Source organism: Chiloscyllium punctatum, chromosome 27 (genome assembly GCF_047496795.1).
Source record: "Chiloscyllium punctatum isolate Juve2018m chromosome 27, sChiPun1.3, whole genome shotgun sequence".
NCBI classification, from domain to species: Eukaryota; Metazoa; Chordata; class Chondrichthyes; order Orectolobiformes; family Hemiscylliidae; genus Chiloscyllium; species Chiloscyllium punctatum.
In genome coordinates, this window is record NC_092765.1 from 68,674,693 (window position 1) to 68,702,265 (window position 27,573).

The following is a 27,573-nucleotide window of genomic DNA, read 5'->3' on the forward strand; positions in this document are numbered from 1 at the left end:
GGGCTCAGAGGAGATTCACCAGGATGTTCCCAGGGATGGAGCATATCAACTATGGAGAGAGTTGAACAAGCTCGGATTGGTTAGTTTGGAGCAGGGAAGGCTGAGGGTGCCGTGATTCAGAATGATAGGATTCCGAGGGACATGGACAGGGTGGATAGACAGCAGCTGTTCCTTTTAGTCAAAGGGCCAAGAACAATGCAGCACATTTTAAAGTGACGGGTTTGATATTTGGAGGGAATTGAGGTTTGTTTTTCACCCGGGGGTGTTGGGGTCAAGAACGCCCTTCCTGAGATAGTTGTAATGGTAACTTCACAACCATTAGAAAATATAAGGCTGTGCACTTGAAATGCCATAAGATTCACAGCTACGGGTCTTGTGTCGGAAAGTGGGGCTAATGTAGACCGTGCTGTATTGTTGATGGGACAAAGTCTGAGCTCTGTGTTTGTATGGCTGTGGATGGTCAATCAGTGAGTAGCTTAAGATAGGAATTGATGGGTTTCTGAAGAGTATATTAACAAAGGTTTTAAGATTGAACTTGTAATATCTTCTGAAAATATGTCAATGGCAAAATTAAGAGGAAAAAGGTGCAGCTTTCTTACAGTCTGATACCAGAGAATTGAGGACAGGGAAAAGGCAGACCTATGGAGCAAATACTTTAATTAGGTCTTCACAGAAGAAAACAAAACAAAAAAGAAAACTTCCCAACATTACTAGTGAACATGAGTCTGTTGAGAAAAAGGGAATAGAATGAAATTAGCAACCAAACAGTTTTAGAGGAAGTAGATTAGATTAGATTAGTTACAGTGTGGAACAGGCCCTTCAGCCCAACAAGTCCACACCGACCCGCACCCATTCCCCTGCATTTGCCCCTTCACCTAATACTACAGGCAATTTAGCATGGCCAATTCACCTAACCTGCACATTTTTGGACTGTGGGAGGAAACCGGAGCACCTAGAGGAAACCCACGCACACACGGGGAGAATGTATAAACTGCACACAGTCAGTCACCTGAGGCGGGAATTGAACGCGGGTTTCTGGCACTGTGAAGCAGCAGTGCTAACCACTGTGCCAGCGTGCCGCCGACGAGTGTTAGACCTGAAAGTCATGAGCAAAGACAAAGTCAACAGAGATCGATCAAATGGGAATCATATTTGTGAAAGTGACGTTGAGCATAATTATGGAGAAGCAATCAATGCAATATGATTGTATTTTCAGAAAGATTTTTGATACAGCCCCAAGCCTATTATGCAAATTCAAATCCTCTGGGACTGGGACAAATATGGTTTTAGAATGGGACAGCTGGCTGGAAGCAGTGAGTAGGAATAAAACAACATGGTTTTTTGAAAGGATGGCTTGGAGGATATAGCAAGGATCAGGGTTTGGGCTCCAGCTATTCCCAATACACATCATATATTTTGTTGAGTGTATCAAATTCAATATTTCCAAGTTTACTGATGGCACTAAACAATATCGGATTGTGAGTGGGTGAGAAGGATGTCAAAAAATTGCAAGGTGATTGCGACAAGTGGAGTGTCTGGTTAAATACATGGCAGATGGAGAGCAATGAGTGGGTGGGGGGGTGTATGGTCTATGGGGGATATGTGATATTGTGACCTTTGATGGTAAAAACAGGACGGGACCTATCATTTGAAAAGGGATTGTTTGAAAAATGTTGATCTATAAAGGAACTTAAACTGCATTTTTGTATCCTTCTGTGCAGCCCTCCAAGGTCAGTGTAGGGCAATGAGATCTGAATCCAGAAGTCAGTACTGGGAATGGCATTGGGCCGCTGACCAGTGTACACAGACCCAACAAGTGGGGAGCTGTAATATTGAAAAGGATCTGGATCTCTCTGTGCACCGGTCACTGAAAGCAATTTTGCAGGTGCAGAAAACAGATAGGCAGATAAATCGTGTATTCACCTTCATTTCAGGGGGATTTGAATCCAGGAGTAAAGGTGCTTTACTGCAGGTGAGCCGGGCCTTGGTGAGACCTCATCTGGAATATTGTGCAGTATTGTGTGCAGTTTTGGTCTCCTTACCTAATAAAGGAGAAACCTGACATTGAGGGAGAGCAGTAAATGATAACCAGACTCATCTCTGGGATGACAGGCTTGTTGTGGGAGCAGACTTTGAGGCGGCTATGTCTGTATTCCATGGGCTTTAGGAAAATGAGTGGAGATCTCAGTGAAATATATAAAACTCTGTTAGGACGAGACAGATTGGAAACAGGGGTGACAATTCCCCTGGCTGGGACATCAAAACAAGGGGTCACAGTATTAGGTACAGACAGGCCACTCTGCATTGAGATGAGAATAAACGTCTGCACTCAGAGACTGGTGAAGCTGGGGTACTATCTCCCAGATCAGGCTGTGGAAACCAAGGCACTGAATATAAATATGTATTTCTGGAAACTGAAGGGATAGGGAGACAGCAGGGATGGTATGAAGATAGAGGATCAGATACCATTACAGGTTGTTCTCCAATAACGTGGTAGTTGCGTTCCTGTGCATCACTGTGTTGCAGGAAATCATGCAATATTAATGATGTGGTCTATGGGGAAAGGAGGATAATGGGTGAACTGCAAAATATCAGTAAAAAACAAAAACTGAAGTTAGTCTGACACACACTAGCACAGTCTAATTAAACCTTTAAATCATATATTGTAATGAAATAGTGCTAATAATGACAATGCAGTCACTGGCTACATCCCTGTACATTTCACCAAGCTCTTCACCAGAAAGCGCACAGGACTGACTGACCATGTGATGCCAAAATGGAATTCCAGTTCTCCTGAAGATTCTCCCCCGGTTTGAAATAAAGCTCCTTCTAATTGGAGAGAACACTTCCCCATTTCAAGCTCAGGTTCAAGACTTTGCAGAGCGGATTACATTCCTGTTTTAGCTGAACACTCAGAGGGTGATTTTGGCAGACAGAGGATCCTGAAGCTGGGTTTTGTTGTTCAGCTGGTGCCTGGCAAGGAGTCGCGTCACAGTGAGCGGGACTGAACTTTATAGAAAAAAGGTGCGCAATTCACGAATTGCATTGCAGTCAAATCAGTTTAATAAACACGCGTTATCAGAGAACTGCCTGTATATTGAATCGAGGAGCAAGATTGATGGACTGAAGGGAATACAACAGTTCTTATTTCATATTTCGCAATGTTTAAACGTATTAATAGATATGAACACTGTGTCGGGAAAACTGCATTGAGGAGATTTTCTCCAAGAACTAGAATGGGGAAAGCTCAATGTGTTGTATGACCTTTCCTGATGTTTCTGTGCAGTCTGTGGGAAAGCTCTGTAAATGTTGTCACAAGCTCTCAGATGTTAGGAAGGAGGTCTCTGCAGAATCAACAGGACTGTGATTCCCGCTCTCTTTTCTGATATCAAGACTGGTGCCGGGTATTCTGTCTTTTTTTTACCTTTAAGACCACGGAGCAGTGTGATACAATAGAGTGTCTTGCTTGGACGTTTCAGGGGCCGTTGAAGAGTTGATCACATGTCTGTGTGTCTGGAGTCACTTTTAGGCCATACAAGAAAAGCACGGGAGATTCACTTGCTGAAAGTACGTTGGGGAAGGAGATCAAAGCTTACAATCAACATTGGATACAAGGTCACTGTTACAATCACCAGATTCGAGATCTTGATATTTTATTAATTGTTTTTAACTTCCACCAGCTGCCAGAGCATTATCCTGTATTAGATTAGCAATCCAGTGACATTTCCACAACAGCACCATCTCCACATAGGAACCGATCAGAAACCACAAAGAGCGGGTTATTTCTGGACTGCTTGACAGCTCTGTCAAAAAGAACCCCCACCAATTTGATTATCGTGAAGGGACTGAGGGGGTGGTAAATGGTCAGAATGTAATTATTCACCTATTAGGGGACCGTACATAGTTGAGTAATTTTCCACATTGCCAGGGGGTTGTCAGAGTTGGAGGTGGAATTAAACAGTTTCCCCAAGGACACGGCTTGTTGTGCAGCATAAGTCTTCAGTCCTATTGCAGGAATGCTGTCAGGGTCCATTGTCTTTTTCGTATCTACTGTATTCAGCGGTTTCTTCATGTCACATGCAGCGAATCGAATTGATTGAACACTGCCATCTGTGATTCTGTGGATATCATGGCGAGGATGAGGTGGATCATCTATTCAACACCTCTGGCTGAGGATGGTGCAGATACTACATCCTTGTCTTTTTCACTGAAGTGCAGGGCTGTTCCATTATTTAGGACGGGGATATTTCTGGAGTCCTCTCCTCCAGTAAGTTTTTTAATAGAACAACGACATTTGTGTCTGGATGTGGCAGGACTGCAGAACTTAGATCTGATCTGTTGGTCTTGGGATCATTTCGTCCTCTCTATCAGATGTTAGTTCTGCTGTTTGGAATGAAACCATTCAAGTGCGGAAGCTGTAATGGTTTGTGATCAGCTTTAGGTACACATGGTTCTGACCGTGGCATGTTGACCCACACTCGTCACTGAGCCACACTCGGTTTGATGGTAATGGTAGACTGATGGAATATCCAGGGGAAAATGTTACAGATTATGTTTGAATACAATCCTGCTTCTGTTGCTGCTGTTGTCTACAGCATCACATGAAAGCCCAGTTTGAGCAGCAATATCTGCAATTCAATTCTACTGACTGTCCCCCAGTTAACATCGAGACCCATTCACCGATCAGCTGTGTACTCAGTGACATCACCTGGTTTCTAATGCAGTAATATTTCCATTTTCATATTCTCATTCTGCTGATGGTTCCCCTTGGTATCATGCTTCCAATTTGTTACATTACTCAAACCCTTTAACATATTCATCTGAATCTTTTCCTTGCTCGTCATGCCATCTGCCCTTGAATTGAATGTGTTTCCCTCTGGTTTTCTCCCTGACCATGATTAAGAGCGATGTGGTGTCAGTGATGCCAGCCGATGCAGTTTCTGAGCGAATGAATGTGTGCACTTCAGTTCCCAGTGTAGGGCGCTCCATGTTGGACAGGGCGTTTGAGTAGCTTTCAAACACGTCATTGGAACTTGTTCAAAAACAGAAATTGTTGAAGAAACAAAGCAGCTCTGGCGGCATCTTTTGTAGTGAATGTAGAGTTAATCTTTCGAGTCCAATGGCCCTCTACAATGTCCGCAGTTTCTTCAGCAATTTTTGTATTTATTGCCAGTATCCATAGTTATTTGTTTCATTGAAACTTTGTGCTGTGCCCATTCGTTTCTGAAGAACCTCAACAAGTCTGGCAGCATCTGCAGAGACAGAGAAACAGAGTTGGCGTAACAAGCCCAATGTGACTTGTTCTGAACTGAAAAGGGTTGGCTTTTTAGTCCCTTGCCGGAGATGGGGGAATGGGTGACTTGGAAAAGAGGGCTTGGCAAAAGATAAACGGGCTATTAGCAGTGGTGAACGAGAATATGACGCAAAATGGGTCTAAATTAAAGTGTGAATGGGGGAAAGGAGTTCTCTATCGTTGAGTGTAAGATAAAGAAGACAAAACCACACAAGGCCATAGGGAGAACAACAGAGAGAATATCGACAATGTGGTATTATATAGATCTAGATCTATACGTTTTCACAGTATACATCATCACTGCCTTCACACTATGGAATTCAGGTGCTTGACCTCTTATTGGCACTAGTAAGAGTTTCATGCTGCCTTAGTTTTGTAACATAGAGTAAAAATAACAGTATGATGTTTGGGCTGTTTTCTACACATGTCATTTTTAATATTCTTTCAAATTTGCAGTGCTTATCGTTAAACGTTTGATCTTGAAGTTAGTATCAGATGGAGTGTACGAGTTTGAAGGGTGGCATTCTAGAAGTTTATAATATCATGGGAGGCATGGATAGAGTGAATAGCGAAGGTCATTTCTGTAGGATCAGGGAGTTCAAACACAGATGCATAGCTTTAAGGTGGAATGGGGGAAACTTGAAAGGGACAAAGGGACAATTTGTTTTTACACAGAGTGTGATGTATTATGGAATGAGCTGCCAGAGGAACAGTGGGAGATGCAAGTACAGCTACAATATTTCAAAGACATTTGGACCAACATATGAATGGGAAAAGTTTAGAGGCATATGGGCCAAGTGCAAGCAGATGGGATTTGTTTAATTTAGAAAACCTGGTCAGCATGGACAAGTTGGACCAAAGGGTCAGTTTGTACACGATGTGACTGTATGAATGTAGAAACTGAGGAAAATGTACGAAAAGATATGATGTAATAAATTGGTAAGAAATATTAAAACAAGCATCATGAGCTTTTCTGTCAACATTAAAAAAGTTTGAAGATGTGTGTGTGAGCTGAAGCAGTAGTGAAGTGAGGAAAGTACATTGAGGCCATTAGGAGGGTGTGCCTGGAGAACTGGCCACAGGGAACAAGCAGATAATTTACACTAGTATTTTAAATCACTCCTCATGATGAAAGTACTGTAAGCATGTCAATGGTATAAACAAAGTGGTAACAGGAGGGAAGTTCTTGAACTGTCTCTAACAAAAGGAACAAGGTATTTATCTAACAGATAAGAATAAGGGTAGGCAGATCAGCAGTAATTCATAGTTAATTTTAAAAGAAGTGGTTACAGAGTGAATCTTAAGCAAGGCATTGCAGGGCACTTAGAAAAGCTTAACGCAGAGTTGGCATGGCTTTGTAAAGGGGAAACTATTTTTGCTCTGTAAAATCATACAAATTTTATTTTGGAGATCCCTGAGAATGTCAAGATTAGAGTCATGCGCAAAAAACACAGCATGTCAGGCAGCATCCGAGGAGCAGGAAAAAAATCAATGTTTCGGGCAGGAGCCGTTCATCAGGAATCCCTGAGAAAGTGACAAGCAGATTTGATAAAGGGCACTGGTCAACATGAGGCTTTCCAGAAAGTTTTCACAAGGTATCACAAAATAAATGTTCTGACACAAGACAGAGGCTTGTATTATGATGAATAATACATTTGCATGGGATAATGGTTGCTTAACACATAGAAATCGGAGAGTCAGTATTAATGGATCTTTATGATAAAGACGGATCTACTGGATTACCACAAATATCAGGCCGATGGCATCAGTTATGTACAATCTATACTGATAGCCTGACGGCGGGAGCTGACTGCAATATACATTGGAGTTTGTGGATGACTTTGAGAACCAAAATGCAGGCTGCTATTTAATGAAGAGGACTCCCAAAACAGGAGTAGTACAAAGAGATTGGAGTGATCCTAAGTATGAAACGTAACGTCTGCATGCTGATGCAGCAAGTAACTGGGTTGGTTCATGAGGCGGCTTCCTGAGATGGAAGGGTTGAATTATTGAATACATTTAAAATGGTGAGGAGATTATTCATTGTGGTTGAAATGAATGAGGGGCTTATTACTGAAATGTACAAGATACAGAGGGGGCTTGACAAGGTAGATGCTGAGAAGGTGTTTCCCCTGAGTCTCGAACTCGAGGCGGTAGATACTGAATAAGGGACATCGATTTCAATCTGAGGTGAAAAATGATGCATTCTCTCAGAAGGTAGTGAATGTCTGGAATTCCCTAACCCAGGGAGTTGTGGAGGGAAGCAATAAATTGGATAGGAAAGTGAAGTTGAGCCCGGAAATAGATCAGCCATGTTCTTATTGAATGAGAATTCAGACTTGAGGGGTCGAATAGCCATCTCATGTTCCTACTTCTTAGTTTTTTTATGTCATGCTTTTGGAAAGTAATTGGTTATTGTCCTGGAAGTAGTGTTGTACAATGTTGCATTCAGGAGAGGAGAAAATTTGCCTGAGTTAATCCTGGATGGGATATGAGATCTGCATTCAAAGCAATTCCGGAGCAGAAGTTACAGAGTGGGGAATCATGGAAAAAGGGATTGCGGCTGCGGGCCACTTCCTGACCAAGCCTGCAATTTGCAAGTGCATTTCCGAAACAACACCTAACCATCAGCGTGGCTTCCATCTGCCTGTTTGCAGCAGGTCCGAAGGGCTGAATGGAACATCAGAACAGAGGGCTGAGGGACGCAAGTGGGCGAAACGGCCCTTTGACACTACCCCACCAGTAAATAAGGTCATGGCTCACCTCATTGTGGTCCCAGCTGCACTTTTCTCTCCATGCACCATTGTCCCTGATTCACCTGTCGATGGGAAATCAGACAAAGCCAGCCTCGATATAATATAAAGATTCAGCCATCCAAAACTTCTGGGGAAGGGAATTCCCACTTGAGTGAATCCGACTTTGTGAATTTTTCCTCACTCCAGTTCTGACTGCAGTTGGAGGATGTCACTGTTTCCTTTTCTAGTCCCACTCCTCCACTGCTCACAACAAATGTTAAATGTAACCGAGTCGGTGATATGACTGATGATAAAGGTCTCAGACGGGGTCAGGTTCAGTGACAGGAACAAGTCAGGCAGATTTCTTTCGTCAGCCGCAGGTAACTAATAGGGCTAACGGAGCAGCGTGATAGATTTGTGGTTCGCACTGTTGCCTCATATCAGCAAGGAGCTGAGCTCAATTCCAACTTCGTCCCACACTCGATGTGGAGTTTGAACATTCTTCCCGTGTCTGTGTGGGTTTCTTCCCAGTTCTCCAGCTTCCTCCCACAGTTCAAAGCTATACAGCTTAGTTTGATTGGCCATGCTAAATTACCGATTAGTCTGTTTTTTTTTTGTTTACTCAGGGTGTAGTGAGTCTTTGGAACACTCTTCCCTGCAGAACATTCGAGGCAGAAATATTAAATATTTTTGAGACAAGGTTCACGAATCATAGATTAGTCAAGGATTATTGCGGAGTGGGCAGCAATGTGCAGTGTTGGGGAAAATGTCGACAGTAATACTGAATGATACGGCTCCAGAATATCTAGGAATTAAACGAAATGGACAACATCGATAAAGTTTTATAGGGGAAACAAGATGGCAGCGATCTGAAAGGTCAGCTTTGCTGATCTCTGTATCACAATAATGCTCTACCCCACCCCACCACAGTCATTTACTTACAATTGAACACTAAAAGAGCTACAGAATCCTTACTAATGCCATTTTGTCAAGTGGAAATGACAAAACATTGGAAAGGATCAAGTAAGTCCCAACACGCAGCGCACCCGTCAGAAGCTTTCAGCATGTCTGTGGCCGCACCTGTAACACCCTCTGTTCGTTTAATGGACCGAGTTACTCACCAGGACTTGGGCACCGAGATCACCAAGTTACGGGAAATGACTGAGATCATGATTGAAGGAAAATTCAGCAGGAGGATAGAACCACTCTCAGCAGTGCTCCAAAAACATGAACAGCAACTTGAAAGGCTTGGAAACAGAACAGATGAGGTCGAGAGCCAAACTGCAGGGGCAGAGACTGTGATCGATTCCTGTAAGGAGCGGATCCTCACCCTTGAAAAATAGGTCCATACCTTAAATGAACAAGGTGACGACCTCGCGAGCAGGGGCAGGATGAAGAGTGTTCATATCATCGGTCTGCTGGACCGGACATATAGTGATCAGTCAGTGAGGTATTTTGAGAGAACTGGCTGCAGAGATTCCTTCACTTCGAAGCTGAAGAGGGACGGGTGAAGAGTGAGACAGTTCATCGGGTTATGGTGCACAGGTCAGGCTCAGACCAACGCCCTCACCCTGTCCTTGGGCGATTACATTGTTGCAGGGACAAACAAAGATTTAGTGAATCTTCCAGAACACAGGGAAGAGACCCGAAGAGTGCTCCAGGATTATGTTCTTCCATGTCTTTTCAGCGGCAGTGATTCAGAAAAGAAAATCTTTTGATGATATCAAGAGAAGATTAAGGGAACTTGAGATTCAGTATTCCTTAATGGACTCAGCGGTGCTCCGTATGCACTAGTGGATCTTTCAATAGATCCACTAACTCTCCAGAGGATGTGAAAACTTTGTGGACACTTTAAAGTAGGCCGGATATGTTAATGGAAAGCGATAACCTTGTTTCTCTTTTTTAAAAGAAAGTTTGTTGACCGTTTCTGGTATTAAACAGTGTTAAATTATAGTCGGCAATGGGTAGAGTACACACGTTTAACTTCTTCATCAGTATTACTAGTCGTTTTTCTCTTGCTTAGTTTGTGTGTCGGGTTCGGCTCAAGCTGCAGGAAGTTATGAAGGTGATCTTGATGACTGAATGCCTACCAAAGGGCAGTTCAGTCCCGAAGTTTGTGATTAATTGCCCTGGATGCAGGATTGATAATGGGGCAGAAGATAGAGATTAGTGACGTGGAAATGCCCCAAGTCGGCGGGGGGTAAATACCCTTCCTGAGAGCCAATGGCACTTTGTACTTTTTTTTTGTTTTTGTATGTATTTAGGTTTGGAACGTTTTGAGAGCTTGTTAGTTATAGTAGCTTTAGTTTGTATTTTTTTTGGGCTCTATGATTCTTTTTTCGTTGGTGCTCAGTGATTTGTAATTCGAGTTCTTCCTCTCTGGATTTCAAATATTGTTTCAGTGTGTAATGGCTAATGTCGTGCTTAAATGGCGTATCTGAAACATTTAGGGGAGCCATTCGCCAGTTATGAAAAAGGCGAGGGTGGATATTGTCGTATTGCAGAAATGTACTTTGATAACAAGGAACATTTGACATTGCAGCAAGGTGGATTTGATCGGGTTTATTTCTCGTCTTTTAACTTTAGGAATAGGAGAGAAGCCATACTGGTGAGGAAGAATCTTTCATTTAAATTAGTAGATTGTATTAGACACCCACGGGAGGATCATAACCCTCAAAGATATATGGGGAAGAAAGCAATAGTTTGAATGTTTTTTGGTCCCTGGCTCACTGGTGTCAATACCTGATAGATGCATTTTCTAAATTAAGTAATCTTTCTTCGTAGCACATTATCGTAGGAGTTTTCAATTGTCTCTTGCACCCACGGTGGATAGCATGCCCAAAGGCTCCTAGCACCATCTTTCCAATCTGAGCAATTAGTGGATTTTTGTGTGGAACTGGGGCTGGTGGATGTTTGGAGGTAAATCCACCTCATAAATAGGGATTTTACTTTCTTCTTTAACCCGCAGAAATGCAACACTAGTGTTGATCTCTTCCTCAACTTGCAGCAATCTTCGATTCAGTGGTTTTCTGTACAATTGGGAATATTACCATTTCTGACCATGCAGCAGCATACTTACTGGTTAAGATTAAGGGCAATATAGCAGGTTCGAGACACTGCCGAATCCCTTTATTCTTAAGGATAGAAAGTACATTGAGTATTTCTGTAATGAATTCATATCTTTCTTAGACATTAATTCAGATTCAACCAGTAACCCATCCATTCTATGGAAAATTGCTAAGATTTATGCCAAAGGAATAATTATTCCTTCGGATGCGGCAGAAGCTGGAGCAGGAACGCTTGCTCCAGGCACGGTTGAAGGCAGCCGAGAGGGTATAATGTGATATACCCTCGGTGGCTAGGCTGCAGAGGATCACAACACTTCGGTCTGCAGTGAATTCTATGCTCACACAGACAGCCGAGAAGGAACTTACTTTTGCAAAACAAAGGCTGTTTGAGCATGATGATAAACTGGGCAAGTAGTTAGTCTATCTTGCGATGATAAAAGAGAGCCCCAAAGCCATTACCTCAATTAGGAAAGGTACCGGGGCCCTTTCCTGCGATCCCATCAAGATTAAAGCAACATTTCGGAGATCTTACTCCGAATTATATCAGACTGAGCATTCTGTGGATAGATGGATTAAGATGGAATCTTTCTTCAAGAACTTGGACCTTCCAGGTGTAACCTCCAAATAAGTGTCTTGCCTTCATTCACCATTGTCAGTGCTGGAGGGTGTAAAGCAGCTTCCAGGCGGAAAGGCACCCGGTCCTGACGGATGTCCACGTGAGTTTTATGAGGAATTTATAAACCTGTTGTCAGAGCCGATGCTGACTATGTTCGTCACTCACACAGTTACGACTGTGTCCCACCATCCTTAAGAGAGGCTCATATCTCTCTTATTCTGAAGAATAGGAAGACACCGAAAGATTGTGCTTCCTATCGGCCGATCTCACATCTAAATGTTGATTTCAAAATTCTGTCTGAGTCCCTTACAATGAGGATGGAAACTATTTATCCTTCCATTGTCAAAGTATAACAAACCGGCTTATAAAAGGCTGCAGATATTCCAACAATGTTAGGAGATGACTCAATATGATCCAAGCGTGTCAACAACAAATTATGCAGGTATTAATGATCTCTTTAGATGCAGAAAAGACATTTGCTTGGGTTGAGTAGCTCTATCTCCTCTATACATTAGAATGGTTTGGTCTCGGCAAAGTTTTTATCAAGTGGGTGAGGGTCCTTGAAAATGACCCTCCGTGTGCGATCCTGTAAAATTAATATTTCTAGAGCAGTTGGCAAGGTTGTTTACACCAGTGTTGTTTACGATGGTGATAGAGCCATTGGTGAAGGCCATCTGCAGGGACCCAAACATATCTGCCACAGAAGTGGGATAGAAGTCACGTAAGATTACATTGTCTGCAGATGATGGTCTTAAATTTTTGTTAAATCCCACAGTTTTGGTACCTCACCTCATGCAATGCATCAGTTCGTTTGCTGTCTTTTCCGGCTATAATATTGATTTTATGAAGTCAGAGGCCATGCCTCTGGGCAAACTCAGGGAAACACCTGATGCCGTGGGAGAATCCTGATTTCCTTTTCAATGGTCCGGGGGTAATGGGGATATTCCCTATTTAGGTATATTCATTAATCCTATCTTTGGACTTATATTTAATGTGTGATTTGTCCATTTGTTTGACAAAATTAAACAAGATCTTTGAATACTTCCAATATCCTGGCTGGGTCAGATAGCTCTTATTAACATGAATTCCCTTCCTTATTTGCTATACCCCGTGTGAATGCTTTCTTTGATGTTTCCCAGACAGACATTTAGGAGACTAAATGGATGATGTAGTTCTGATTTGTCACCATAAGTGACCCCTTATCAAGTTAACCAAATTACAACGACCCCACAGTTTGTGGGGAGTAGATCTCCAGGATGTTAAAAGCTATCAATTAAGCTCTTCTTTACCCGATGTTAGTGAGGCCTCGGAGTCAATATGGTTAGATATTGAAGCTTCTCAGGCAAAGTGCTCCCTTATTAGTCTGCTATTCATAGACAAAATGAGGACAGTTACGAAGTATTACCATTTCCCAATAAATATCAATAATTTTAAAGTAGGGAGGGCAATGTGTCCGATCGAGGGCAACATAGCCAAACCTCATTTCTTACCCCAAAGCGTGGTGTACCATGTTTCCGACGGGGAATACTGGATTCCATGCTTAAACTATGGACAACTCGTGCGTGTATCTTGCTTTGATAGTTTATCTGAGGGAGAAACAAGGATGTCCTTTGATCAAATAAGTCGTAACTATAGACTACCGAGTAGAGATCTCTTCTGTTTTCTTTTTATCAGATCAGAGCTGTTATTCAGAAAAGAACCACGCTTTTAACAGACCCGTACAGATCCGATACAGAGAAGAGGGTGCTTATTGCTAAGAACACACTCTCTGTCAGTACCCTTTATCTTTTGTTGGAGAGTGACCTCTCAGATGAGACATTGTGACTTTCTGAGGTCTACAAAGAGAGTTGGGGATTCAGATCTCTTTGGACGAAGGGGAGGATATTTGTGTAAATGCAAGAAGGATTTCAATCTGCAAGAAGACTCTTGCCATGTAGTTGAAAATTCTTCATAGAGTCTATCTGGCCCCAGACACTCTCTCAAAATTCAAGATGGAGTATGTCTTAAATACAAAATGACTATGGACCCTCTTACTCATTGCTTGTTGACCTTCCACCGGCGCTATAGGAGCGGTGTGCTCGCTGGGATGGAGAGGATCTTGTGGACCGAATTGGAGATGGATCAGGTTTCCCTTTTCCTGGGCCTGCCCAGTCTACCTTACTCAGATGGGCATAAGAAAAAATACTTTAATACCCTCACTCTCTGAGTTCAGAAAAAAAATGTTCTGTTGCATTCGGTGTCTGAACACCCCCTGGGTCTATTGGTTTGTCATAACCTCGTCATGGAGCATAGCCCTTTGGACTTTTTTAAAGGTATGTTGCACCATAAAATAGAGGATTTTTATAAGACATGGCAGCACTTTTTGAATTACCAAGGTACAGGCTGATCTGTCATTCTAATAAGGACTTTTATATAGCATGACGAACTTGACTAATGAATCTAATGTCCAGAGAGGAGGAATTACGAGCAAATGAACGTGTATTAGTTAATGCTCTTGAAGGCTGAGAGTTACAGTTTTGTTACACTGAGTTCTACTTTTCGTTTTTTTTATTTTTGTATTTTTCTTCAGTCCGTTGATTTACCTTTTCTTTCTGTACATGCACATGGGTGTAATTGTATTCAATTTGCATTGTTTTTTGAGTTGGGTACTTACTGGTTCATCGAAGCATTAAAAAGATTTTCTCTGAATAAAAATATTTTTGAAAAAATTAAAATATTAACATGGATATAATAGAGTCCCAAAGGACCACTTTCTCGTTAGTGAGACCACAAATAATGGTTTATCTTAAGGGTCATCACACTTCGGGTGACAGGATGATGTTGAGAGGGTGTACCCTTCATGACAACCTCTGCCTGTGTGGGGAATTGAAAATGCGCTGTTGGTCCATAATACCACCAATTTTAGTGTCACCTTCAAATTTACTAATCATGCCTTATACATTCTGAAGCATATCATTGAAATAGATAATAAGCAACAATGGGCCCAGCACTGACCCTTGAGGCATTTCATGTGTCACAGGCCTCCACTCCGAGAGCATCCTTCCACTATAACCCTTTGTTTACTACCATCAAGCCAATTGTACATCCAATTTGTCAGCTCCCTCTGGATTCCATGCGAATCTAACCTTCCAGACCAACCTATCAAGAGTAATCTTGTCCAAGGCCTTACTGAAAACCATACAGACTATGTCTACTGCGCTACCCTCATCAACATTCCTGGTCGCTTCATCAAAGAACTCAAACAAATTTGTGAGGCATGATCTCCCACTCACAAAGTCATGCAATCCTTCCAGTCTAAAAACAACTATTAATAATAATTGTTAAAATAAATAACAACAAACAATAATAAATAATAGTAAGATGACATTTTCAATGGACAATAAATTATCCATGGTTTGTGGCATTGGAACGTGCATCATTGGTGAAGGGCAGAATAGATTTTGTGGAGAAAGTGAGGACTGCAGATGCTGGAGTTCAGAGCTGAAAATGTGTTGCTGGAAAAGCGCAGCAGGTCAGGCAGCATCCAAGGAGCAGGAGAATCGACGTTTCGGGCATGAGCCCTTCTTCAGGGAGGGCTTCAGGATGATTCCTGAAGAAGGGCTCATGCCTGAAACGTCGATTCTCCTGCTCCTTGGATGCTGCCTGACCTGCTGCGCTTTTCCAGCAACATAGAATAGATTTTGTACCTGTGTCATTGAACTGCGTTGAAAAAAAGCAAGGGTGGCATGGTGGCTCAGTGGTTAGCACTGCTGCCTCATAGTGCCATGGATCCGCATTTGATTTCAGCCTTGGGTGAGTCTCTTTTGGAGTTTGCACATTCTCCCTGTGTTTGTGTGGGTTTCCTCTGGGAGCTTCATTTTCCTTACACAATCCAAAGATGTACAGGTTAGGTGAATTGGCCACTGCCTTATGTGCATTAGTTAGGGGTAAATATAGATTAGGGGCATGTGACTGGGTGGGTTGCTATTCAGAGGGTCGGTGTGGCCTTGTTGGGCCAAATGGCCTGTTTCTATACTGTAGGAAATTGAAAAAAAATAAACTATTTCTAATCAAACTCTGTCTTTCCAAACGTGTGTATATCTTAGCCCTCAGAATTTCCTCAAGAAACCTACCGACTCCAGATGTTAGGCTTCCCGATCAATAGTTCCCAGATTTTTCTTTGCTTCCCTTCCTGAATAATGGCACAACGTTTGCTACACTTCAATATTCTGGAACCTAACCTGCGGCTAACGATGATGCAAAAATATCACGCAGGTCCCCGTAGTTTCTTCTGTAGCCTCTTGCAGTATTCTTGGATGCATCTGTTTAGGACCAGGAGGTTTATCCACCTTCTAATGCATTCTAATGCATCTAACACGTCCTCTCCTGTGATATTGACTCACCCCAAGATATCATCACTACCTTTGTTAACCTCCCAAGTCTTCATGTATTTCACTACAGTAAAGACAGAGGAGAAATATTCATTGAGAATCTCACACATCTCCTATGGTTCTAGACATGCATGTCCACTTTGGACCTTGAGGGGTCATATTCTCATGTAGTTATTCATTTAACTTTAATATACTAAAAGAACCTCTTTGGATTCACTCTAATCTTCTCAGACAATGCGATCTTGTGCGCCCTTTTCGCCCTTCTGATTTCCTTCTTCGGTAAACTCCTGTATTCCTTGTACACCGCCAGGGATCTCCTTGATCCCAGCTGCATGGATCTCATCCACACCTCCTTTTTGCCTGTCATAGCCTCAATATCCAGGGTTCCCTCTTCCTGCGAACCTTGCCTTTTACCCTCACAGGAACATATAGACCTTGAACTCCAGCCATTTCACTTTTAAAGGCCTCCCACTAGCCGGAGGTCCCTTCGCCTGTAAACAAATTCCTCCAACCAACCCATACAAGTTCCTCTCTAATTCCATCAAAATTCGCTTTCCCCCAATTTAGAAATTGAACATGCGGGCCAGTTTTGTCCTTCTCCATAAGTATTTTAAATCTATGGTCACTGGTCCCAGCGTGCTCCCCCACTGTCACCTCAGTCACCTGTCCTGCCCTATTTCTTAGAGAAGGTCAAGTTTTACCCCTTCCCGAATTGCACCCTCGACATACTGCTTGAGGAAACGTTTCTGAACACATTTAATAGATACACCCCATCTCAGTCCTTAATTCTATGTAATTCTCAGTCAATGTTGGGAAAATTAAAATCTCCGAATATGGCAATCCCATTGGCCCTGCAAGTCTCCCCAATCTCTCTGCATATTTTAATTATTCTAATTCCCTTTTACTATTAGGGGGCTATAGTACAATCCAAATAATATCATCAATCCTTTTTTTATTTCTTAGCTTGCCCCACAAATCCTCACTGGATGATCCATTAGTTATTTTATCTCTGATTACCGCTGTGGTACTCTCTTTAATCAAAAATGAAACCCCCACAACTCCTTCCACCAACTTTGTCTCGCATAAAGCACCTGTACCTTGGTACATGAAGCTGCCACTCCTGTCCCTCCCTTAGCCATGTTTCTGTCATGGCTATAATATCGCAGTCCCAACATACCTCTCCACGCACTGAGTTCATCGGCCTTACCTGTCAGCCATCTTACATTGAGACAGATGCAATTTAATCCAACAGGCATTCCTTGCTCCCGGTCGTGTTCCTTCCTAACCTATCTCTGCACTTTACTGTTTGTGATTACGGTATCTCCTTCCATCCTCGCACTTGTATCCCTGCTGTTGAGGATCCTACGCCATCCGCCACTCCAGCCAATCGAGTTGAAACACTCCCCTGTAGCACTAGCAAACCTGCCAGCCAGGATATTAGTCCCCTTCCAATTCAGGTACAACCCGTCCTTCCTGAACACGTCACCTCTGCCCCACAAATGATCCGAGTGATCTAAAACTCTGAATCCTTACCTCCTGTACCAATTATTTAGCCACGCATTCCGCTGCCATGTCCGCCTGTTCTTATCCTTACTAACACGGAACACTGGAAGTAAACCGGATATTACCACTGTCGTGGTCCTGTCTTTTACCCTTTTTCCTCGCTCTCTATAATCACCCTGCATGACTTCATCACTACTTCTATCTGTGTCATTTGCACCAATGTGCACAATGACTTCTGGATGCTCTCCCACCCCGGTGAGAACGTTCTGCAGCCGCTCTAAGACATCCTGGACCCTGGAACATAGGAGGCTATACACCATCCTGGATTCCCATTTGCAGCCATAGAATCTCTTGTGTGATCCCCTCACATATCGAGTCTGAATAATTACTTCTGAAATTATTCGTCTCGCATAACCTTCTGACAATGGGATTTCTTCCTGAAACAGTTGCATTTGGCTGAATTACTTTGCTTCAGGCAGTGGGGAGATTCCAATGAATCATCATCAGGAATCCTCCATGAGTGTAAAAGACGACTAGGCTTTTTTTCACTCACACACAGTACTGTGTTGAGCGGCAGGCAAACAGAAAAGGAGCAATAGGCTATTCCTTCACAGATAGGCTACATTTTTCTATCTGTAAGTTAAATCAGTAATGTTATCAGGCCCCAAACGGGACCATGTGAGCTCTCCTTGAATATTGTCCGAACTATATGACTCCATCACATTCTCGACTCCAGGTCAGTGCATTATTGCTGTTGTCATACACCGAATCAATTCATGAACAATAAATGGCCCTACTTGTTTTGAAGATGGGTTAATATGCGCCTGCATAATGTCAACATAAGCGTTTGATGACTTCACAATATCTGTGTTAAGATGAATATGTTTTATTCTTAAACAAATACAGAAATTGCTGGAAAAGCACAGCCTGTCTGGCATCAGATATGAAGAGAAATCAGAGTTCAATTTTTCGGTCCAATGACCTTTCCTTTGATCCTGCCTTATTCTTAAATTATTTCCCCAATTTTATTCTCCCAAATAAGAAAAACTATCCATCCGGTATTTACCAACTACACTCTTCTCAAGATGTTATACGGTCAATAAAACATCTCTCATTCTCAGGTCGAACTGTTCCTTCTTTGTAACGTAATGCCTTCATCCCAAGAATGAGTAAAGAGAAAAATCTTTGAAACCTTTCGAAAGCAATTTTGTTTTTATCAGTTAAGGCAATTATAACGGCACATAAATACATCAGATGTGATCTCAACAATGCCCTGTACTGATGCAAAAATCATCGCTAAGATCAAACACAACACCCCTTACACGGAACAGAATAATTCCATTTATTTTGAAATCACCAGCTGCATCTTCAGAGTAATTTGATGTGATTCATATACTAAGACACACAGATCCCTCTGTACTACTCTGTTCGGCATTCTCCTTGCATTTAAATAATTTTCTGCTGTTTTGTCTTTTCCCCAAAACAGAAAATTGCCATCACATATATGTTGTATTTTTTTTTAAAGATTTGCTCAAAACTCTCCCCTGTCTGTATCCCATTGCAGACGCTCTGCCCTCCCCTGTCTGTATCCCGTTGCAGATGATCCGCCCTCCCCTGTCTCTATCCCATTGCAGATGCTCTGCCCCCCCCCACCCCCGTTGTATCCTATTGCAGACGGTCTGCCCTCCCCCTGTCTGTATTCCACTGTAGACGCTATGCCTTCCCCGTCTGTATCCCATTGCCGACGTGCTGCCCTCCCTGTCTGTATCTCATTGGAGACGCTCTGTCTCCATTTGACATCTTATTGATTGACTATCCTGATGTATGAGCAAACTGAGCTCCATCCTCTCCATCCAACTCATTGGTGTGGATTGTAATTTCTTGATGACCTCACACAGATCCCTGAAGAATTCCACTAGTTACAGCTTGCCAAAAACAAAATCAGTAATGATCTCTTCTCTGTATTTCCTGATGCTGCCCAGGGCGCCCCTGCTTCTGCGTAACAGCCTGGGATGGTTAAATGGCATCCTCCTGTGCAGTGTAATTTACTGAAATGATTTGAATACTTCATTCTATTCCTGCCTAACCACATAGAGGTGCATTATGGCCTCCACCTGCTGTATTGTTACGATGCTGACTGGCTGAATGGGATCTTTCTCTCCCTCTGTAACAGCCTTGGAGGTGAATTGACAGAACAATGGGTGAGGTAGGAGCAGAAGTTGGCCATTCGTCCCCTCTCCAACTTGCTGCTCAGTTTAGAAACATCATGACTGGTCTGATTGTAACTGAATACCGCTTTCCTGTCTGTTCTCAATAAATGTTGACCCTCCTGGCCATCAATGATCAGTCAAGGTCAACCTTGAATATCCTCAATGACCCAGACTTCACTGTTCTCGGGGGATGAGAACGCCACAGATCGCACAATCCAAAGAAGAAAGGAGCAACGTTATCTCAAATGGAAATGGGAGACCCCTTTTATATTAAAGCGTGTTAACCTCACAGCAAGTCACCTACTCTTTTCAGAAACAAGGGCACAGCAAATAGGAACAAACATATACCATTCAGCCCCTCAAACCTATCCCACAGTCAAATTGACTGTTCAGTCAAGTATTTATCAAACTTAGCTGCTACTGCACCCTTGGAAAATAATCCTGACACCTTAAGGCCACAGAGTATATGAAATTGGAATTAGGCCATTTGGCCCATCAAGTCTACTTTGCTATTTGATCCTGTCGGGTGTGTTTCTCAACACATCTTTCCTGCCTTCTCACTGTAACTCTCGATCGTTGTTTTAATTTAACCATTGTCTTAAAGACATAGTTGCGTCGGTGTCTCTGTATGTGTGTGTGATTGCGTGTGTTTCTGTGTATATCTGTTTAATGGCAGGAGACAGGGTGGTGGTGGATGGTTGTTTTTGAACAGGAAGCCTGTGAGCAGCGATGATCCAGATGCAAAATTGTTGGGTCCGCTTTTGTTTGTCATTTATATATATGATTTAGATGAGAGTTATAGAAGGTATATTTCGCAAATTTGCGAAGGACATCAAGTTTTGGTGTGCAGTGAACAGTGTTTGTATAATGGTGAACAGCTGAAGATTACAAAGAGACCTTCACTAATTAAATCAATGATTCATAGAGCTGTACAACAGGGAAACAGACCCTTCAACTTGTTCATGCCATCCTATTATTCTAAATTGATCCACTCACATTTGCCAGCATTTGGCCCATGTCCCACTAATCATAAAGCCATCCAATTGCCTTTTAAATGTTATCATTGTTCCAGCCTCCACCAGTTTCTCTGGCAGTTTATTCCATAGAAGCACCACCCTCTGCAGGAAAAAACGTGGTTCTTCATTGTCTTTCAAATATTTCTCTTCCCACCTTCAAACTATGCCTTCTAGTTTTAGACTCTCCTACCTTGTGGCCGGGGGGGGGGGGGGGGGGGGGGGGCGGGGGGAACCTTGACCACTCACTCTATCCATGCCCTTCATAATTTTATAAACCTCTAGAAAGTGTAAATGTGACTCCAATCAAGAGGGTTGGCTGTGCTTTCAGTCATCCTGGGTCTATAGTCTCAAATTCAGTCGTGGTACCTCTTCCTTCTCCATCAAGGCACGATTCCAAAACAGTTTCATCAACTTGTTCAGATATATTATGAAACAGCTCTGTGGGAGTTGGAACTAGATTTTTCGGCGCAGTGATAGGGACACTACCATCATTCAGCATTAGCCCCTAAACCTGCAACATTATGCTCTTGTATGTTGTTCATCAGCCTGTTGTAACATGCTGTGACACACCTCCATAGGACATGACTCCACTCCACCTTCTCCAGAGATAGGGGCGCTATCAGACAGTCATGGACTGGAATCGTATCCGGAGCTCCGGCGCAGAAACTTGGGCATCATCCTTTAAACAAGGCCTAAATCATGCCCAGATTTCGGGTCATATTTGAAGTGTGTGGATTTATTAAATTCTGGTTAACATTACCAAATTATACAGGAGACATTTCTAATTGAAAAAAAAAGTACAAGTTTTTAGCCTCAACTAAAGGATGTTGAGTGCATTCGCTGTGTCATTGAGATAACGAATGAACATCTTCAATTGCTTGGCTATGATTTCTGGTTTAAATGGTTATTGCCAGTAGTCTGCTATATTAGGGAAAGAAATCCTGCAGACACACTCTGCACTATTAATGATCTCGAGTAGATATCAATACTGAACACCAGAGAGGAGAAAGGAGCACAATTCTGGGCCCAAAATACTTGTCACTATTTCAAATCTCAATCATGTGGCTTCCCTCGTCCTAAAATCATTCTTTGATACAAGGCAACTGTTTCCTTTCCAGCTTTTGGTTATGGACTCCTCACTCTGCCTGTACAAGGCAAACCAAGCACTGGTCTTTGGGAAACTCAAGGTTGGTGTCTGTCGGCCTTCTGGAGAGGGGATTGTCGTTTAATCCAAAGGGTGAGTGTGAGGGGGCAGTAATATCACTCACTGGGCTGAGGTGTGACAGATGGAGTTTAACATGGATACATGTGAGGCATTGCATTTTGAAAAAAACAAACAAGGGGAGGACTTATACAATTAATGCTGGGCTTTGGTAGTTACATAGAAAAGAGGGACCTGGGGGCGCAGGTATAATTCTTTGAAGTTGTGGCGTAGGGTGTTTAAGGTTACTTCATTGCTCATACCTTTGAGGTTAGAAGTTGGAAAGTCATGCTGAGATTGTGCAGGATATTGATACAGCCTCTTCTGAAGTACTGTGTGCAGTTCTGTTATAGGAAGGAGATTATTAAGCCGGAGATGGTTAAGAAGAGATTACCAGGATGTTACCAGTAACCCCTCATCTCCTGCCTCGGAAGCCCCAAACACACGGCATGAACATTGGATTCACTGGTTTACAAATCCCTCCTGGCCAACCCAGATCCCAGATCCAACCCCGGACTCACATCTGCCCTCTCGGGGAGACTTAATGTCCATCTTCCTTCCCACCATCTGCTCCACACTCCCCACCGATCTATCACTATCACCTCCTATCTTCACTCACATATCACTGATCTTTCCCCCAGCATCACCCCATCACCCATTTTCTGTTAGCCCCTTCTCCCTCCCCAGTCCTGAAGAAAGGTCCTGCCTGAAACGTCGACTCTCTTGCTCCTCGGATTTTGCCTGGTTTACTGTGCATTTTCCACCGCCATGCTTTACCTGCACGGAATTATCCAATATCCGCAGTCACCATTATCTCTTAGGTACAATTCCCTTTTACCATAGCCATGTCGCAGTCTGTTATAACCGCATGTAGTCTTAGGGATACTTTCTTCTCAGATCATGGACGATAAAAGTTCTCTCAATGTCTTCCTGATATTGCAGTGCCTGATCAGTAGATACAGAACGTATGTTTCAATTCATAAACGAAGAAGCACGCTTATATTCTGATAAACCTTTGGCATTGCTCCCATATCCAAGGCAGATTGAATGCTTACACATGATTGATCTACCAGACCCAACATTTGTTCCCTCAGTCACCCCCACATATCCCATCCAGAATATGTAAGTTTGTAATCATAATTTGGAATTTTAATAAAAGACATTGAAGTGAAATGGGTTAACGGGAGGTATTTGTTCAGTGACTATGATTGATGTCAGTCCCCGTGCATCCTAAATATGTCACTGGAGGACTTTCCTCTTCTATTAATTAGGGACTCGGTTCAATGAGTTATCTCATAGTATCAGTGGGAGCATCACCGACAGCAGTAACAGGCATCAGCAGATCCAGAGAGAGGGGGAGGAGAGATCAGAATCTGAGAACATTAGACTGGAATGTTCCAACAACGGATCAGAATCTGAGACCATGATCCTGAAATGTTCCAGCAATGGACAGGAGTTTATCCGAGGGTCTTTACTGTCTTTCTCGGCCTTGGATCTCATTAGTTTTGCGGATCTATGATGTACTGATGGTTATTCAAGCAGGTTACTCTCCCATCCTCGCTAATTTGGTGTTCCTGGTAATTCATTCTATCTGTTCATTAAGCCAGGTTGGACTGAATTGCTGCACATATTATTTAAAATTTAGAAAGGTGGATGTCAACATTTTCAATTCCAATGAAATATTCCATTCCTTACAAATTGTATCGAGCAAATTACTCATGACAAATTACTCACCAAATTGTGAGGAGAACCAGATTGTTCTCAAACTCCATAATCCTTCTAGCCCTGCACAGATCTGCATTTCTATATCCTCCCACTCACTAATCCTGTCCAATACCACCATCATGATATCCTCGACTCCTCCTCTGCCTCAGTGCATCTTCTGAATAAACCATCAATTGTGTCTTTGTTAAATCTGGATACAATTTATCAAGTCCCTTTTAACCACATGTCAATTACAGAATAATTGCTCTTGAGTATGTTGAACTTGTTTACTGCACAGATTCTGTCAGACGGGCAGATGCTGCATGCTGCTTAAGTCAATGACACATCATCTAGAGGCACAGAATAATAATCTGTTGATATCTCATGAACGAAATTGATGTTATTGGACTGAAACTATCATCATTTGTGAGAAAAGGTCCATCTGCTTGCTCCATGTCCTTCAGAGAAGCCAATGCGTTATCCTTCCCCAGTCATGTCTGTGCAAACCCACAGCAATGTGTTTTACTCTTGACTGTCCTGTGGAACAGCTGAACCAGTCACTCAGTTCAAGCCCAGCATGACATTCTGGCCTGACCATGGCTGCACACATCCCGTGAGAGACGAACAAAAGTAAAGTTAGCTCCATTCCTCTGCCTGTTTTCCTTATTTCTACACTTCATTTCCATTCAGGTAGGTGACCATTCCCTAATTCAAGTGCAATCTTTCTGACCGAGTCTCTCCCCAAGAGTGATGTTCATTTCCACGGGCACCTCTGGTGCTGGCTTTACTGATGCTGACAGACAGATGTAAGGAACTTTTCAATTCCACAACAGTGGCAGTGTATAGAGAAGGAATGGGTTTTTATGTCATAATAAAGATACGGAGACCAGTAAGTGAGGGAAAGGAAGTATTGTGATCATCACTGAGAGTGTAGTTGAGGCCATATTCGGGGTATTATGGACAGAGTTTTCTCCTTTAAAAGGAATTATCTCATTACAATAGAGGTTGTGCAAAGGAATTTTATGACACTAATCCCTGGGCTGGTGGTAAAAGACGAGTGAGTGAAGGTTAATCTGTAGCACAGTCAACGAATTGCATTGAAACTTGATGGTGATGGACAATCACTCGTTATATTCTACACAGACACTGAGAAGGTGATGAATTCCATGGCTTGCATTTTTATTTTTACTCGGTATGCATGATTCTGGGTATTTAAGCGCCTCTGTCGATAAAATCTTCAGTCATATCCAGCATTGATATTAGGGTCAATCCCTCTTACCTGAGCAGGTCAGTTAAACACTTTTGTTAATGTTAATACGTGATGGTGTCTGTGTGGAGAGTATTTTCTTCTCATAGAGGGTAGTGAATATTAGGAATTCTCGGTCTAGAAAGTTAGGGGAGCTATATCACTCCAAGTATTTAAAAAGGAGGCAGATGGATTTTTGACCTGTCATAGAGCTGAGGGGTGTGAAGAATTGCGCATTAAAGAAGAGTTAATGCCAACAGTAGGTTAGCCATGATAGCATACAATGGTTTGAGCATCCAAATTACCTCTTCCTGTTTCTTATGTTCTCATATTCTGTCTTTGGAATGTTAATGGTTTTAATTTTCCTGGAAATTTTCCTATTGAATGTTGAGGACAATGAGAGAAAAGAATTTTATGAGCCATCTCTGGGAGAGGTATGGGCCCGATATTCACATGAATCTGGGTCTACAACATGACCAACAAATGAAACACCATTTGCAGAGAGGAGACACTCTTTAAAGCGGTGGGAGACCACTTTCATGCACAGCTTGAATTTCCCATCACATTTTCCAACTCACAGCAAACCACACAGTGTTGAGGGACTGAATGATATCCTGTAATACTGCGAACCAGGTATTTGGAGCAAGTGGTCTCTATCTGCTCCTATACAAATGGTTTTAAGGACTGAATGGAACATAGGAACAGAGAACTGAAGAGCAGGAGTGGGTCATTAGGCACTTCGTCATTGCTCGAACAGACAGTAAGATCATGGCTGATCTGAGAGTGGTCTGCGCAGCACTTTTCTGTCTGTCCACAATTTTCCTCCATTCACATGTCTGTCAAATGTTCCAAAACACAACTTTGAATAAATGCAAGCATCCAGGCACAATACTAGCGAACTGCACAAAGTCAAAGTACACAGGCAGCACAATTCTGGAAGACAACAGGCATTTATCTATCAGTCTTGTTCCCATTCAATTAATGCTGTTGCAGTTTATCATTTTAGATTTGTTCATGTAATGTGGGTGGTGTTGATAGGCCAACATTTATGGACCATGTCTAATTACGCTGGAAGTGGTGGTGTTGAGCTGCCATCTTGAGCTGAAACCTCTGGGGAAGAGAATTCCCATTTGAACAGCCCGTGCGAATTTCTCATTTCTGCTCCGACAAATGTTGGAGGGTCGCTGTGTCCTTTTGCAGCCCCACTTCTCCACTGGTTACAACAGGTTGGAAGTGTCATCTAGCCCAGTCTCTCAAAAAATGTGAATACACAGAGTCACACACGTACAGACACATACACAATCGCACAAGTCTGAAGACGAAAATGAATAGGAAAAGGTTTCCAGAGTTTCATAATAGTTGAACTCATTTCAAATGGAAAAGAGATAATGCGTCCCAACTGATACACTGTCTCCAACGGTATTCTACTCAAACAAGCTGCTGGTATGAGACTTCTTCCTGGAACAGTTGGATTTGGCAGAATTTCCTTTCCTTCAATCATTGAAGCGATTCCCATGAATCCTCAACAGGAATGCTCCAAGTTTGGTGAAGATGACTCAGGCATTTTTACTCTCACATTTTGCGGTCAGACGGGGCAAAGTGAGAGAGAGTGGGCAATAGACAGTGGGTAACGACCATAAGATCATCGGATACAGGAACAGAAATTAGGCCATTCAGCCCATCGAGTCTGATCCACTATTTAATTACGGCTGACAAGTTTCTCAAAATCATTCTCCTGCCTTCTCCCTGTAACCCTTGAACCCTTTGATAATCAAGAAGCTAACGACTTCTATCTTAAATATACACAATGAACTGACCTCCACTGCCTTCTGTGAAAATGAATTCCATTGATTTTCCACTCTCTGGCTGAAAACGTTTCTCCTTACTTCCGTTCTTAAAGAATTTCCCTTGGCTCGAAGGTTGTATCCTTGGGTCCTATAGTCTCCTACCAATGGAAGTCTTCCCACCATCCGCACTGTCCAGGCCATTTAGTATTCTGTATGTTTCAATTAGATCCCCCCCACATCCCTCTGAACTCCATCAAGAACAGACCCAGAGTCCTCAAACGTTCTCATATGTTAAGCTTTTCATTCCTGGGAACATTCCCGTGTACGTCCTGTGAATCCATTCCAAGGTCAGCACATCCTTCCTGAGATATGGGGCTCAGAACAACGCACACTACTCCAAATATAGTCAGACAAGAGCCTTATAGAGCCTCAGAAGTACGTCCCTGCTTTTACATTCAAACCCTTTCAAAATAAATTCCATCACTGCATTTGCCTTCCTAACTACTGACACAACCTGCAAGTTTACATTGAGACAATCCTGGAGTAGAATTCCCAAGTCCCTTTGCACGTCAGACATCTGAATTTTCTCGGTAGTCCATGTTTTTATTCTTCCTAACAAAGTGCATGTTCCCACAATTTCCCACGTTGTACTCCATCTGCCATTTCTTTGTTTATTATCCTAACCTATACAAATCCTTCGTGAGCCTCCCTGCCTCTTCGACGTTACCTGTCCCTATACTATTTTTGCTTCATATTCAAACGTAGATAGAATGCCTTCAGATCCTTCATCTGGATCGTTAATGTATAAAGTGAAAAGTTATGGT